Source organism: Triticum urartu, chromosome 4A, assembly GCF_056163025.1.
Source record: "Triticum urartu cultivar PI428250 chromosome 4A, HENAU_Tu73, whole genome shotgun sequence".
Taxonomy (NCBI): domain Eukaryota; kingdom Viridiplantae; phylum Streptophyta; class Magnoliopsida; order Poales; family Poaceae; genus Triticum; species Triticum urartu.
The window spans coordinates 41,795,371-41,800,743 of record NC_141876.1 but is presented as its reverse complement, the minus strand read 5'-3'; positions in this window follow the sequence as shown (position 1 = coordinate 41,800,743).

Genomic DNA, 5,373 nt, shown 5'->3' with positions numbered 1-5,373 from the left:
CATTTATTATGACACGCTTCATCATTGTCATATTGCTTTGCATGATCATGTAGTTGACATCGTATTTGTGGCAAGGCCACCATTCATAATTCTTTCATACATGTCACTCATGCATCATTGCACATCCCGGTACACCGCCGGAGGCATTCATATAGAGTTATATTTTGTTCTAAGTATCGAGTTGTAATTCTTGAGTTGTAAGAAAAATAAAAGTGTGATGATCATCATTATTAGAGCATTGTCCGAGTGAGGAAAGGATGATGGAGACTATGATTCCCCCACAAGTCGGGATGAGACTCCGGACGAAAAATAAATAAAAGAGGCCAAAGAAGCCCAAATAAAAAAGAAAGAAAAGAGGCCATAAAAAAGAGAAAAGGCCCAAATAAAAAAATTTAAAAAAATGAGAGAAAAAGAGAGAAGGGACAATGCTACTATCCTTTTACCACACTTGTGCTTCAAAGTAGCACCATGATCCTCATGATAGAGAGTCTCTCATTCTGTCACTTTCATATACTAGTGGGAATTTTACATTATAGAACTTGGCTTGTATATTCCAATGACGGGCTTCCTCAAAATGCCCTAGGTCTTCGTGAGCAAGCAAGTTGGATGCACACCCACTTAGTTTCTTTTGATGAGCTTTCATATACTTATAGCTCTAGTGCATCCGTTGCATGGCAATCCCTACTCACTCACATTGATATGTATTGATGGGCATCTCCATAGCCCGTTGATACGCCTAGTTGATGTGAGGCTATCTTCCCCTTTTTTGTCTTCTCCACAACCACCACTCTATTCCACCTATAGTGCTATATCCATGGCTCACGCTCATGTATTGCGTGAAAATTGAAAAAGTTTGAGAACATTGAAAGTATGAAACAATTGCTTGGCTTGTCATCGGGGCTGTACATGATTTAAATATTTTGTGTGGTGAAGATGGAGCATAGCCAGACTATATGATTTTGTAGGGATAGCTTTCTTTGGCCATGTTATTTTGAGAAGACATGATTGCTTTGTTAGTATACTTGAAGTATTATCATTTTTATGTCAATATGAACTTTTGTCTTGAATCTTTCGGATCTGAATATTCATATCACAAGTAGGAAGAATTACATTGAAATTATGCCAACTAGCATTCCACATCAAAAATTATCTTTTTTATCATTTACCTACTCGAGGACGAGCAGGAATTAAGCTTGGGGATGCTTGATACGTCTCCAACGTATCTATAATTTTTGATTGCTCCATGCTATATTATCTACTGTTTTGGGCAATATTGGGCTTTATTATCCACTTTTATCTTACTTTTGGGACTAACCTATTAACTGGAGGCCCAGCCCAGATTTGCTGTTTTATGCCTATTTTAGTGTTTCGAAGAAAAGGAATATCAAACAGAGTCAAAACAGAACGAAGTCAACTAGAGAAGTTATTTTTGGAAGGAAACCTACCAGATAGACTTGGACCCTACGTCAGAAGATGAAGGAGGTGCTCACGAGGGTAGGGGGCGCCCCCCCTGGGTCATGCCCCCTTGCCTCGTGGCCCCCCTTCGGTCCCCTGACGTACTTCTTCCGCCTATATATCTCCATATACCCTAAAAACATCATGGGACACAATAGATTGGGAGTTCCACCGCCAGAAGCCTCCGTAGCCACCGAAAGCCAATCTAGACCCGTTCCGGCACCCTGCTGGAGGGGGCAATCCCTCTCCGGTGTCCATCTTCATCATCCCGGTGCTCTCCATGACGAGGAGGGTGTAGTTCTCCCTCGGGGCTGAGGGTATGTACCAGTAGCTATGTGTTTGATCTCTCTCTCTCTCGTGTTCTTGAGGTGATACGATCTTGATGTATCACGAGCTTTGCTATTATAGTTGGATCCTATGATGTTTCTTCCCCCCTCTACTTTCTTGTAATGAATTGAGTTTCCCCTTTGAAGTAATCTTATCGGATTGAGTCTTTAAAGATTTGAGAACACTTGATGTATGTCTTGCCGTGCGTATCTGTGGTGACAATGGGATACCACGTGATTCACTTGATGTATGTTTTGGTGATCAACTTGCGGGTTCTGCCCATGAACCTATGCATAAGGGTTGGCACACGTTTTCGTCGTGATTCTCCGGTAGAACTTTGGGGCACTCTTTGAGGTCCTTTGTGTTGGTTGAATAGATGAATCTGAGATTGTGTGATGCATATCGTATAATCATACCCACGGATACTTGAGGTGACATTGGAGTATCTAGGTGACATTAGGGTTTTGATTGATTTGTGTCTTAAGGTGTTATTCTAGTACGAACTCTAGGGCTGTTTGTGACACTTATAGGAATAGCCCAATGGATTGATTGGAAAGAATAACTTTGAGGTGGTTTCGTACCCTACCATAATCTCTTCGTTCGTTCTCCGCTATTAGTGACTTTGGAGTGACTCTTTGTTGCATGTTGAGGGATAGTTATGTGATCCAATTATGTTAATATTGTTGAGAGGACTTGCACTAGAGAAAGTATGAACCCTAGGCCTTATTTCCTAGCATTGCAATACCGTTTACGCTCACTTTTATCATTAGTTACCTTGCTGTTTTTATATTTTCAGATTACAAAAACCTTTATGTACTGTCCATATACCACTTGTATCACCATCTCTTCGCCGAACTAGTGCACCTATACAATTTACCATTGTATTGGGTGTGTTGGGGACACAAGAGACTCTTTGTTATTTGGTTGCAAGGTTGCTTGAGAGAGACCATCTTCATCCTACGCCTCCTACGTATTGATAAACCTTAGGTCATCCACTTGAGGGAAATTTGCTACTATCCTACAAACCTCTGCACTTGGAGGCCCAACAACGTCTACAAGAAGAAGGTTGTGTAGTAGACATCACTTCTCAGGATTAACAGCAATGCCCTTGGCTGAGATGATATGGACAAGGTAGAGAACCTCATCGAGCCAAAACTCACACTTTGAGAACTTCGCATAGAATTGATGTTCTCTGAGTTTGTCCAGCACCAATCTCAAATGCTTGGCATGATCCTCCTTGTTCTTGGAAAAGACCAAAATATCATCGAGATACACCAAGACGAAATCATTTGTGTAAGGGTTGAAGATGAAGTTCATCATGGGAGAGAACGTTGGAGGAGCATTGACAAGGCCAAAAGACATGATAGTGTATTCATAAGAACCATAGCTTGTTCTGAATGCTGTCTTGGGGATATCTTGTTCACGAATGCGAATCTGATGATAACTCATACGGAGGTCAAGCTTGGAGAAAACTTGAGCACCTTTAAGTTGCTCGAAAAGCTCATTGATGTTGGGAAGTGGTTACTTGTTCTTTATGGTCTTCTTGTTCAATGGACGGTAGTCGACGCAGAGTCGTTCCGTTCCATCCTTCTTCTTGATAAAAAGAACACCACAACCCCATGGATAAGATCTCGGTCGGATCAGACCCATACGCTCTTGTTCATCGAGTTGTTTCTTCAATTCCTTCAACTCTTCTGGTCCAAGCTTGTAAGGACATTTGCAAACAGGTTCCGTGCCAGGCTCAAGATTGATGACGAATTCAACTGGCCGGTGAGGAGGCATTCCTGGAAGCTCTTCTGGAAAGACGTCTTGATATTCACAAACGACTGGAATCTGAGAGATGGCATTCAACTCGCCCTTCTCATTGAGAGAAAACATCCGAATGGTATCATCACGAGTGGCATAGATGATCACATCCTCAGAAGAGTGTGTCAATTGAATCTTCCTGGCAGCACAATCAAGCTGAGCCTTGTGCTTAGAAAGCCAGTCCATGCCGAGAATTAGATCAATATCTGAGTTACCCAGAACAATTGGAGAAGACAGAAACTTATAGTCGCCCATCTTGATAGACACATCCGGAACCATGTAGCTTGCGTACAAGCATTTACCCGGTGAGACAACTGCTAACGGACTAGGCAAATCTTGGAAAGCCAACTCATGCTTTGATGCAAATGGTCTTGAGATAAAACTAAGCGATGCACCACTGTCAAAAAGAACTTTTGCAGGAATATCATTAATAGGAAGATTACCCATGATCACTTCTGAAGAGTCCTCTGCCTGAGCTACGTTCATCATGTTGACCTTTGCAAACTTGGGATTATGCTTGACCACTGCATTGCTGGCAGATCTCACAGGAGGAGGAGGCGGAAGGCGCCTTTGGTTGAAGCATTTGTTTGCATAGTGCCCTTTCTGCTGTCACTTGTTGCAAGTAACCTCTGAGAGCGGATAGTGATAAGGAGCACTTGACCTTGGAGCATGAGACGGAGCTTTGTTCTGATAGCCTGGGTTGGGTGGGTGGGAAGATCCATTGCCACCTTTACTCTTCTGCTGGTAAGGCTGGCGGAACGGAGGAGGAGGAGGCAACCAAAACTTCTGTTGCTTAGCTACCACTAGAGATGAAGAAGACGATTGAGGTGCGTCCCTGACTTTCTTCTTAGAAGCATCACACTTGAGCTGAGCAGCTTCTTGCTTTAGAGCCATGTTGTAGAATTCATCATACTTGGTCGGCTCAAAAAGCACGAGAGCTAATTGCAGTTCTTCTCTGAGGCCACCTGTGAATTGATAAATCATGCTCTTCTCATCAGGGACGTCTTGTTTAGCGAAGCGAGCAAGCCTCTGGAACAGGATGTTGTATTGGTAAACAGACAAGCTACCTTGCTTGAGATTGCGGAACTCCTCATGCTTACTCTCAACAACACTTTGTGGAATGTGGTGAGCTTTGAAGTCTCGACGGAAATCATCCCAGGTAATCACATGACCTCCTCTGGAATCTTTGTATTGTTGATACCACTTAGCAGCTTGGTCTTTGAGTTGGAACGAAGCAAACTTGACAAAGTCCTCATGCCTGACATTGCTACACTCAAAATGTATGCAGATATCCGCGAGCCAGTCGTCGGCGTCTGTGGCCTCGACACAGTTACTGAAGGACTTCGGCTGGTTTGCGAGGAACTGATTCAGAGTAGCGAACTGAGGTTGGTTGTTGCCTTGGCCTTGATTTCCTTGGTTGCGCTCTTGCAAGAGTTACAAAAGCATCTGAGTGTTGGCGTTGGTGGCGGCCATGACAGCTTGCCATGCCTCCGGAGGTGGAGGTGGTTGTAACACCCCGGATATGATTTATCCATTATGTATTCCAACTCTTGCCGTTTCCGGCATTAAGTTATTTTATTTTCTCGGGTTCGGGTTTTTGTCTCCGTGTGTTGTTGTTGTTGTTTTTTTTGTCATGCATCTCATATCATGTCATCATGTGCATTGAATTTGCATACGTGTTCATCTCATGCATCCGAGCATTTTCCCCGTTGTCCGTTTTGCATTCCGGCGCTCCGTTCTCCTCCGATGGTCATTTCTACCTTTCTTTCATGTGTGGGGATTAAA